General features: G+C 37.3%; 1 protein-coding gene across 8 annotated transcripts in view; it reads right to left on the bottom strand.

Moving 5' to 3' along the window:
- arhgap12b (Rho GTPase activating protein 12b) overlaps positions 1 to 12,573 on the bottom strand; it is a 52,940-nt gene that overhangs the window by 29,295 nt on the left and 11,072 nt on the right. The window lies entirely within an intron of this gene.

A 12,573-nucleotide genomic window follows, 5' to 3' on the forward strand; every position in this document is an offset into this window, starting at 1 on the left:
AAAGCGTGACCGGCAATCTGCACAAGAGTACTGTACAAAAGAATGTGTTCATGTGTTATCACTTCTGCAGAGGTGTGAGTATTACCAAGTCTGTCATTGTGATTAGAAGAACTCAACACTTGTCCACCAATTCAACACTCAACATTTCAAGAGCTCTCTTCCTCTCTGCTTCTATATTTTATGCACTTTCTCCTTCCATAAAGGTGACCCACATACAATCATCCCTACGTGCAAACATATAGATTTTGCTGTGCAGAGCTAATCCAGCATTAAACCGGTCACAGAAACCTCCAATCAGACACTTACATATACAGGTTAGCCTCAGGGAATTTTGTAGGCTGGATTTCCATGATTTTAAAATGCCAATTCAACTATCCTTCAGTGCTACGTTCATAAGAGCGCTTCAGAGACGTCATTGACATTCTTTAGGTAAATCAAAAGTCATCTACTTAACAACAACAACAACACTGAGACAGGCACAGACATAGAGGAAATAATACCGCTGTGAGGAACAAAAAGCCAGACAAAGACAGGAAATGAAGTCAAACAGAAGTGTTGTCTGGGGTACAGGTGAGAAAGTAAACAAAGTTGATCAAAAAAGGCCTAAATAACATATACAACATGGCCTTTGTTTCAATATTTACATCTATTCGTTTAGCAGATACAAGACAAACCCCATCATAAACACATTTGTACAAATTATAAATAAATATTCAAGCAAGAAGGGAAAATTTAACCATGATCCCTTGCAATTACGTCATACTCTCAGCCTCATGTTTGGTTTGAGGCAACAAGTAGCAAGTTATAGATAATCACAATCAACACTGTTAAGTCTGCTTTGGTCTATTATGTCTATGAAATAGTCTGTATATTTTACGGACAGATATTCTGACGGTGGTTGGTCGCTTTGCCGTGGCTGATGTGAAGCTGGATCCGCAGTGTTTTCAGAATGACTTTAGATCAGACGGGTCATGGCGATCTTTTACAGAGTACCCAAAATCTCTCTAGACCTTGAAAATTCAAGAGAAAGAATGAGAGGAAGCAGAAGAGAAAGAAGCACACACTAAAAACTTCTGCATTAGCTGTCATGCAACTTGCGTTACTCCTACAGACTGATGATTAACTAACATCATCATGTCCCAGCGCTTCCATAAACCCTTAAACTGCCACATTACACTCCGCTCTTCAGTGTTATGTCCAGCCAGTCAGCATATATAAGTTTAAATCCTAAAGATCTAGCTTGTTCGTCACCAATCTTAGTCTTTTTACGTTACAGTCGATAATATGAGAAAAAAAGTTCCCAGAGTTACGTAAACAAGGGAGACGACAACAACATTGTCATCTGGATTATGGATTTAAAATCTGATTTACCCGTTTTGCCAGGGAGGAGAATGACCTGTTAAGATGTCAAACCACCACAACAAATCAAGACATGTTCTTATTCATCTTGAAATGTTTGCTCCCGACTCAGGGTTTTGAATCACTATAGGAAGAGAAGAAAACGAGACTCCTCAGACATCATTTGGTGTCATGAACAATCAGGTTTGAGTCTCAGAGTGCACAGACCACAGACTGTCTTCACAAAAAAATCCTGATCGTTCATGTAAATAGCAAATTGTTGTTGAGTGTCAGTAAGATGGTCTCTTCCCGTCTTGGAGTATGGCTTTCAGCAAAAAATAAGCAGCAAAATGCAAGATTTCTTACCTTTCCATAGTTATCACTCAATATACTGGCCAGGTTGATGAATTGACAGATATTTGGTAATTTAATTAGTTAATAACCATGTTTGTTTTAACAGAAGTATACAGAATTATATGGCTATTTGAATATACTTTAAAATGAGTATTTCTGAATGCTTAAGAAACATTTATTATTATCAATGTTGAAAACTGTTTTGCTGCTTAATATTTTTGTCAAAACCATGATACTTTTTCTTCAGGATTCTTTGATAGAAATAGAATAAAATAAAGTCAGTGTCCCATGCCTGTAAAGTGCTGGAGATTCAGATGTAAATCAAATCAAATATCACGAAATTAAATGACTGCTGTCTCCAATATTTTTCTAATAAGTCAAGAAATTTGTTGTCCCCTGTGTATGCGTCTCTTCCAGCATCTCAAACATCCTTTTGCTCTATTTCACTTTGTCCCTCGTACACGTTTAGCCTCAAACAGATATAAAAACTAGTATTTCACATCTGTCAACTCAAATTCATCTGTGACAATCTCTTTTCTCTCACCCTTTGGCTGACTGACTGGATGAGAGTATTTTAGCTGAAACGGAATGGTAAAGAGACATGGAGGCTCTTCACCCCCCTTAGATGTCTGATAATGTGGCTTTTGTCAGTCATTCAGCCCTTTGGAGGCCTCTGGAGTCTCATTCTCTGTCTAGTTCAGTGATGACAACACTTCCCCTGCAGTTGCCTTAGATTCAGCAAGCAATTCCAGGAGGTGAAGCTAAAAGCAGACATTTCATTCACGATAGACTGCTGTGGTTTCAAAGCCAATAATTGGGCTTTCGGCCACTTTGTGCATGTGTTTATGGGGTTCAATTTTATTACTCCGGGGCTTGATACTTATAATGACACAGCATGAAATGTATAAAACACACACACCTAATTAAGAGACCTGAATCTGAACGCAAGGCAGTTCCATTTAAAGTGCACTTTTCTTTTTGAAATTTTCAGTGAACACACTATACTTTAAAAAAAAAGTATTTTCTGGCTGACATATGACTTCAGATTCTTTGACTTGAACATTCAATTTGACCATTTTTAGATATAGCTACTTCACTATTGCTTACTCACAAACACGTACATTTTCAATAACTAGGGGTGCACAATAAATCAGAAACACTGTTATCTGCAAATATTAGTGATTCGCAACTAGTCGATTTAATTGTTTGAGCTCATTTATCAGATTTTTACATTTATATTAAGTAAGATATGTAATATTTAAAAACACTAATTTAATAACAGTGCAGCAAATTTCTAAATGAATATCCATTTTTCATACTGTGCATTGTATTCTGATACCTAAATTCATTGATTTTAGTTTACAAAGCAGTATTGGATTTAAATATCAGCATCTTTTATTGACCACAACATGAAAATAATTATCGGCTAGATTTTTAATAGTGGTAGGCCTACATTAGCGCAAAGGAAAACAATCCGATTAATGTTTTTGAATCTTGTAAGAGGGCCACACCATAACACAAGCGGCTCTTTGAGTGTTTGCTTTGGTTCTTTAGGCTCTCTTTGTGCCAGTATAAAGGGCCATTTTGGGGCACCCAGTGCTTACTGGCACAAACATCCACCCAACTCTTTCTTTCCAATTGCACAAGCAGACAGCAATCCATCACACACTGCACAGAGAGAGAAAGAGATATTATTAACCTCTCCAAAAAGGACAGAGTATAAGATGAGTAAAAAGAGGCCTAGAAAAACTGCCCTTTTAAGACACAATTAACGGCTGGAACTCAACAAACACCAAACACACTGTAGAATAAAGATTAGATTGTAGACGTAGATTAGATTGTCGTTTTAAAATCCTCACCGAATGTATGCACATACAACCATGTAATGCTAAGAGTGTGTGTCACATTCCCCTTAATCCAGTTCTTTCCCATCTGCCCCCAACCCCCTCTTCTTTATGGAGGTACCATAAGAGGCTTTTATATGGGGGTGGGTTGTGTTCGATGCAAGAAGACAAGGGGAACATGCTTTTATACTAATTTAAATACACTCCAAATCTTTCCAGGTTGGTTGACTCAGAAGCTGGCATTTTGAGAGATGTTTTTAACTTCAGGCTCTGAATTGATAAGACCTGCAATTTCCCCAACAGCACTGAAAGGGAACGTGAGAGCTAGAAGCACAGTGGCCAGCGAGCCAGAGGGTGACCGGAAGGACAGCGAGAGTGGTTTTTGACTGGGGTCTTCAAACCATCTGACTAGATGGTGTGTTAAAACACAGGATCAGCCAAGCTGATTTTATGAGGATTACATGAGGGGAGTGTCTTGTTGAAAGATATCACAAACTGTCACTCTCATTAACAACCCTTCTGTGGAACAAGATACAACATTTTGAAAAATGTTTTGTGCTTTTTGTTCATTCAATGAAAGTCAGCAGGGCACAGTGTTGTTTTGAAACCCATGACTTTCATTATACGGACCAAAAGCTTGAAAAGAGTTAAAGCAACACTAAGGAAGATTTTTTACCTTAAAATAATGTTTCCAAAATTGTTTTCAGTGGTTCATCAAGTCGTAACAGAGTGAAAGACACTTATGCCTCCGTTTTGCGGTTCTTTATCTGCTATAACCACACTATGTAAGATTGCCAGATAGTTCTAATGGTGTTTCAATGGTCTCTGTAGTTCTAATGAGACATAAGAAAACTACAAATTTGACTTGCTTTACGTCAAGCCTTACAATAGTCATTATTTTGCTTTTCTTCGTTTCTGATGTCGCAATACGTATACTTTCATGAAATCATGCAACATACTCTACCTTGTCTGTGGACATCGTTCATTCCAAAGCCGGTGCTGGATAAACAGCGAGCGTGCGTGCGACAGTAGTCTGCGACAGGCTAAATTATTTACGACAGTGGTAATTGGCAATTCCGCTTCCAACCTGTAGGGCGACCGCAGAGGAAAAGTTATTTAGTGTTGCTTTAAAAACACTTCAAATTATCCTCTTCGGTGTTCCACACATAGAACAAAAGTCTCAGTTGGAATGACATGAGTGCGAGTAAATTTTCATTTTTTGGGTGAACTATCCCTTTAAAAACTGACATTGAACCCTGACTGTTCAGGTCTGTGTATGCTATTAACTCTTTCCCCGCCACCAGCATTTCTGATCATTTTTACAAACTTTCATGGCCCCCTGAATATTTTGTTGTATTAATATCAGAAAATGTAATATATATACACAAGAACATGCTCTGCTTTAAAAACAGAACAAAAAAAAAAAACACGTTTTATTCTAGCTTCATGTATTCTTTTTTCTTTTTTATGTGGGCAAGTTTCATAAAAACAACAACATTTTAAATAAAAAGAAATAGTGGAAAAAAGATGCCCGGATCGTATTCAGAACGATGATCAAAACATATATGGAAGTCCATCAACATCCCCTAAGCTTGCACAGCCCTAAACCACTTCCTAGGTCGACATTAGGCAGTTTTGATGTATATGCTGTTTAATGTTTGATGATTGTTATTTTACATGTGCATAAACCATGCTTCTATCACTTGTTTCCGCTTCTTCTTCGTCTGTGTTTTTATCCGGAGATTCTGTACTCTTTTAGAAGATGCGTAATAGCTCCCTCTACGTATAACAGTGAAAACTAGGATTGCGGGAAGCGTTGTGTCATAAATTATAGAAACATTTTGTCAATGCCGGGGAAAGAGTTAATATTTCAAAAGCATCTCTTTATGTAATAGTGAGATTAGCACAAGCATAATCTACAGCTCAAAAAACAAATCTTTATGATCCAAGTGGTATTTGGTGCAAGAAGGTCAACGGGTAACACCCCGGCAGGGTTATTTGTGTGTTAAAGGAAGTGCATCATTAGGTCTTGCACAAATACAACTGGCACACAAATATACACATACAGTAATACTGAAAGTGCAAACAGACAGCTGACCGAGGAAACTTCTTTAGTAATGACTTCCTGTGTTCTTCAGCCAGAACTGAATCACAGTAACAAAAGTTGTCAAAAAGTGAGTGTGTACAGACGACTCAACAATGTACACACACAAATGTGAAGTACTGAAAGCAGTGAAATTCTTCGCCCTGAGGATCTTCTCTTTGTTTTGACATGCTTGCTAAAACGAACAGCTTTGCAGACACTAACACACATACACACATCTCAAAGTGACTGATAATCAAACAAAAACATGTCTGGGTCACATTTCACACATGGAAAAAACTCCTTTGAAACATTAAAACTCCCATATACATTACTGTTCAAAAGTCTGAGGTCAGTAAAAAAAAAAAAAAAAAAAAACTCACCAAAGCTACATTCGATTAAAAAATACATTAAAAACATTAATAATGTTAAATAATATTTTATTATATACATTTTATTATACTTTCAGCATAATTACGGCAGTCTTCAGAGTCAAATGATCTTTCAGAAATGATTCTAATATACTAATTGTGATTTAGTGTTCAAGAAACATTTCTTATTAATATCAATGTTGGAAACAGTTGAGCTGTGGAAACTTTTTTTTTTTTTAAGATTATTTGATGAAAAGTTCAAAAGAACAGAATTTATTTGAAATAGAAATTGTTTGTAACAAATGTAAAAGTCTTTACTGTGACTTTTGATCAACTTAATGTGTTCTTTCTGAATTAAGTATACATTTTTTAATGAACCCAAACTTTTGAATGGTAGTGTAGTAAATTTTAATAAAATGTGTTGTTTTGTTTTGCCTTAAACTTGAGGAAAGTTGCCGTGAAAATGGCAATGAAGAAAATATAGTCCAAAAAACAGGCTTCATTTTCTATAAGTAAAGCATGATTTATCATCTTTCTTTTGATTTTGGGTCAATCTGTCCTGGACATGTTCTTCACCTGACTATTCCTTTGCAATGGTTTGTCACATCGACAAACAGTAATTTTCGGCTTTGAAAGCATTAACCAGGTGCCAATCTTCTATGCTGGAGAGAGACATCAAACATATTATGGCCTTTCAGACACGGCAGGACACACACACAGCGCTGAGACATCCATCTCCACAGTAAAATCCATTTCATTAATGAACTCGTGAGGAGAAACACAGAGGAGAAGAGTCATCAGCCAATCACAGGCGAGGACAGCAGAGGCCTGTGGCCTTGTACTTCCTATCCTCTACACACACAGATGTTGACAACTGATATGTTTAGACTAGTTAAGCACAAGAAATATTCATGGCAGGGAAATCCCATAGGAAATAAAAACCCATGAGTAAGTTTGCTGACTGCACAGTGTTTGCATTAAAAAGTTCTCTAATATGTGAGTGGGTTGATTCTTTGTGAGTGGGCAGATCACTCCGGATCATTCTACAGTACTGGTTTACTATTGTCATTGATACACCTCAGCTCAGCAAACCGAGATGTAGAACGTTCCCTCTGACAAAAGCACTCATGCACTGCTGAGATAATGTCCAACATCATCAAAAGGTCATAAACCCCTGTGAGGGACGGGTTACCTAAGTTCAGTCAGTGGCACAATGTTGTTTTCGCTCTCTCTCTCTCTCTCTCGTCGGTTTGACTTTAGCCTTTCCCACAGCTAAATGTCCCTGGAGTTATTGTGGCTGCTCTGAATTGGTTTAAACACCACAATAATGTGAAACGGGGAGAAAAGTACTCGCAGTGACATTCGCAAAGTTTGCTTCTTTTGTATTTGTAGATACATTTTCACGTTTCTATGGTATACTGGAAAAACAATGATAAGCATTTCATAAGATTTAGAGGCTTTTACTGGCAAACACCTTTAATGCAAAGAGTTCATATTTTTCCAGTGTTCACCCTTCTTCATAACCTCAGCAATTTGCTCTGGCATGCTGGATATTAGCTTCTGGCTGATGGAGATCAATTCTTGCCTTATAGTGCTCAGTCTGATTGTCCATTCGCCATTTGAGGATTGACTAAAGGTTCTCTATGGGATTAAGATCAGTGGGGTTGCCTGGCTACGGATCCAACATTTATATCACTCTTGCCTTGTGACATGGTGCTCAATCAATCTTACTGGAAAATGCATGGATCATCACCAAATTACTCCTGGGTCGTTGGGAGAAGCTCTTGCTGGATGTTTCAATACCATTCTTTATTCAAGGCAGTGTTTTTGGAGAGAGCCCACTTCCTTGGATGAAAAGCAACCCCATGCATGGATGGTCTCAGGATGCTTCACAGTTGGCATGACACAGGACTGGTAGAGTTCCCCTTTTCTTCTAAGGACAATCGCTTTTCCAGAGGTCTCAAACGGTCGCAAGAGGGCTTAATCAGAGAATGAATGTATCACTATCAATCCTTGTACTTCCTGCAGAATTTCAGTCTGTCCTTGATGTTTTTCTTGGAGAGAAGTGGCTTCTTTGCTGCCCTTCTTGACACACCAGGCCGTTGTCCAAAAGTCCCTCACACCCACCTGCTGCCAATACTGAGCAAGATCTGCACTGGTGGTGACACATAGCTGTCGTAGCCAACTCCTCAGGAGGAGACAGTTGCTGGACACTCTGGGACGTCCTGAAGCCGCCTTTACTGGAGGCGAATCTCTCTCCTTGAAGTTCTCGATGATCCGGCAAATGGTTCTTTCAGGTGCAATATTCTTTGCAGTAAATTCCTTGCATGTGAGGTCATTCTGATGCAAAGTGATGATGGCTGCACGTCTTGCTTTTTTAAAGGTAACCATTGCTTTTATAGCAATCAGTCTGCTCTTATAATCCAATCAGATTCAGTGATTTCACCTGGCTAGAACTTGTTTACACTTTCCCATGTGCTGATGTTATGATTAGTGAAATGATGTTAGCTGGTCATTATGTGCCAGAGCCAAAAACTGTTTTTTTTTTGTGATAAGGTAAATTTGTAATTATTTAAAATGCATCTGATCACTCGGCACAATAATCTAGAAACAATGAGAATAAACACTACAGCAACTGAAGTAGCAAACTTTGCGAAACACAAAATGTATGTCAAGGCTGTAGATAGAAAGATAGTGCCCTAATTACTTGTCAGCAGTCTATGCATTCCAATCCACTTTTTAGATAACAGTAGTAAAACAGAGTACCACACTTTAATTGGTAGCTGGATGCGCTCTACCTGACTTTCCAAAGCCATCTAACAAATAAACGAAGTAGCATCAACCACAATGTTTTGTCTATTTTTGACTTAACTCTAATTGCCATTCCAATGAAATAATTCCAATTAAAATGCTAAATAACAAATTTTTGTTTCAGAGAACATACCGTTCAAAAGTTGAGGGTATGTATGCTTTTTTATTTATTAATTAATACTTTTATTTATCAGTGTTGCATCAGTGGTTAATCAAAAGTGACAGTAACAATATTTATCATGTATACAAAAATTTATATTTTAAAAAAATGCCGTTCTTTTTAACTTTCTATTTATTAAAACAATCCTGAATAAAAATAAAAATGAATCACAATATAACAGTTTTTACTGTAATTAAATAAATGCAGCCTTGGTGAGCATAAGAGACTACTTTCAAAAACATACAAAAAATAAATAAAAATACTAATCCCAAACGTTTGAACAGTAGTGTATATCGCCTATATATATATATATATATATATATATATATAAAAAATTCTTATTAAAATGAAAAATGTTTTCTTTTAGGTTTAGGCAACTATAATTATCTTTACATAAAAAACAACAGAAGTCTATAGTATGTCTCAATTTAGATTAAATGTGTGTGAAGCTAAACTTACCTCACCCTCTGGACACATTCTGCCCCGACAACATGTCAGCTGTGCTCATCGACAGCAGACAGACAGAATGAGTGTGAGACAGAGAGATGCTCTGACAGCACGAGGGTACCAAACCACCCCCCACCACCACCCCAAACACACATCGATTTGATGTCCACTGCCATCTTTCAGCCTAAAGTCCATATTTAGTCAAAAATAGAGACGGACAGACAGGAACAACAACAGACAGGAGAGAGAGCGAGAGATCTTTGATACATGAGTAAATATTAGATTAGTGTGAGCTGTACTGTTTTCCGCCCATTAGGATCGGTGGGCTTTTATTGGGTTATCCAACTAAAGTCGGTGTGTGTGTGTGTGCTGGGACAGGAATGACAGGAATGCTCGGGCCTCCTTTACTGTCAATGCAGGGAAGGAGCTACAGGATTCGGACTGAAGACGAACCCACACACACTTTTGGGCCTGTAACATGTGAGCTTAACAAAAGCGTCAATGATTCAATACTTGTGAAAAGAACAATGAATGTACATACACGCCAAATCAAAGCAAAACCAGCAGAAACAGACCAAAAACATGAATGAAGCTGAAGTACAATAACTGTTCACAGTCACACAAAGGAAAACACCCAGCTGAGGGGGCTGAATTTAATTTCGTGCAGCTGCCCATTAGAAAAGCCCCTTTCTCTGTTATAAAAGCTATTCGTAATCTTTTATTAGAGAGGTGACATGCTACTAATCCCCTGGTCAAGCGTGTCTGTGTGTCTTCTGGCTTATTATTATTATTTCAAGTTATTTGAGTCTGTCATAAAAAGGCTAGGATAAAAAAAATTGTAGAATAAGGAAGCACTCTAATAAAGTTCATAAAAGTGAAAGAGTGGGGGAGGTGAAGAGAGTGAGAGCCGGAAAGTGTATGTGTGTGTGTGTGTGTACGCCTGCAAATCTGCTTCAAGGGGTGAAGATAAAGTCGAGGCATAGAAAAAAGGCGAGAAATTGGGGTTCTAAATCCGTCCTCTGCGGGCCACTCTGGTGGAGTGTTGAGGGAAACAGATTTGGACCTCAATCCTTTCAGAGTGCAGAAGCTGCCCGTTCATAAGTGGAGAGGAGGGATCGACGTCAAGAGGGATGCGGCGGGCAGAGTATGTGACTTTGGGCTAAAAGTAATTATACAAAATAGTTCCCCATACTGAAAATTCATCATTTACTCAGCCTTCCAAGAACAAATGGCATTCTTTATTCCAGCTTTGGTATATAGAGTAAAATAGAGTAGAAAAACAGAATAGAATATTGAAATAAAGCTGAAATAAAATAATATATGAAATGAAAAAAAAAAACCTGAAGCAACTAACTGAAATAAAATAAGTTCAAGTTGTAATACTAAAACTGAAACTAACTAAAAATATAAAAATACTAACTATAATTACTAAAAGAAAACAACTTAAAATGAAAACGGAATAAAAATAAATGCCAATTCAAAATATTTATTTAAATATTTAAAACTACATTTTACTCCAAAGAACTTTTTTTACTCTTTCTCATTCAGTTAAGTCACATAGTGCTGTTAATTGTTAAGTCTATAAAATCCATTAAAAAATATCAAATAAATGTAGTCTTAAAGGCTATTTTGTTAGAAACATAACAAAATTATTTTTAGTTATTAACTGAAAAAAAAAAATTCATAGGCAAAGGGGACATATAGAAGAGGGAAACATTTTAAGCAAATAATGACTTACAATAAAATACAATGCTATTTTATGGCTTCACAAGATATTTTGTGTTTTTAAGGGTTTGGAACCATGAGGCTCAGTAATTGATGGTGAACTGAACATCATACATAGCAGAAGATGATTGACATTTGGCGGCCAAATATTCTTTGTAAGGGATAGGCTAGTTGTTAAAGGGCTGATTAAGTAATCACATGGTTTAGTATTAGCAGCTGACCCTAATGGACAAAGCCTGACATGGACAAATCCCTCAAAAGCCCAGAGTACTGTATGTTCTTTTAAGCCCATATATGTGTGCGCATGGATAAGCCACTATCTAGAACCTGACTTTGAGAAGCATCATGATTATTCTCATTATCTGACAGCAAGACTATGGTGGCTAGAAATCTTCTTGATGTTGTCAACCAAGATCAGTAATAATAGATCCACTCAACGTGCCATCCCAGAAGATCAGCTCAATATACATGACAAGCTACAGGTTTACAGACTGATGCTTATTGTCCTTACTGTTCACAGCGATGATCTTATGGATACCAAAATCTCAATGCGCATCTTTCCATCTCACTCACACATACAAAACGGGGGCAACAGCATGATCTAGTCAGATATGACCTACTTTCTATTCTCCCACAATCCCCTTTGTTCCCCCGGCAGCACCCTGTTTCAGAGAGGGAGATAGAGAGAGAGAAATGGGGGAGGAGGATAGTAACAAAGACTAAACACCCAACTCCACATGATGCACCCTGGGACACTCAAAAAGCTCAATCACTCAGAAACTACTTAGTACATTACTGTAGACTCCCCAAACAGCAGAGCCCCTTGACACCTAAGTAGTGGATTAAACACAATGCATGCGTTTCATGCTTCAATTTGCTCAAAATAAGTCTTCAAAATCTCCTATTTGAGTATTACATAAAAAAATATAGCTTTCATTTTTAATATCGTAGAGTGAAAGCGTGCACACTCAGAGAGGCGTGTTTCAGATAGCGCATGAACACGGAATTCATTTCTCTTTCACATCTCCTTTCCTGAACGAAACGAACATGTACACACAAAAATAAAGTGTCAAAATACCCATCTTGGTGAGTGTTCTCATAAACACAGTCATTATTAGGCCTATGTCTTAAGTGAATGTCAACTGTTGAGAAAGAAATCGGATGTGTCATTATATCGTATCTGTGTATCAGATCTTAAAGTGACAGCAGCCTAATATACCTGCTGCTGTCTGTGTCATTCATGTTAATAATCAAACAACAGCACAGCTTTAACAATAATTAATACATAGCTTTAACAAATATTAATCTAGATTTCATTTATATAATGAACACTATAGTGTTATTTTACATTTAGGCCAAATTATTTCATTTCTGTACCTGAATACTACAGTTAGACATTACTTGACTTGTAACTTTGTTATATTGTATTTTTAATCTATG

The sequence above is a fragment of the Phoxinus phoxinus genome, assembly GCF_949152265.1.
Source record: "Phoxinus phoxinus genome assembly, chromosome: 21".
In the NCBI taxonomy this organism is placed as follows: Eukaryota; Metazoa; Chordata; class Actinopteri; order Cypriniformes; family Leuciscidae; genus Phoxinus; species Phoxinus phoxinus.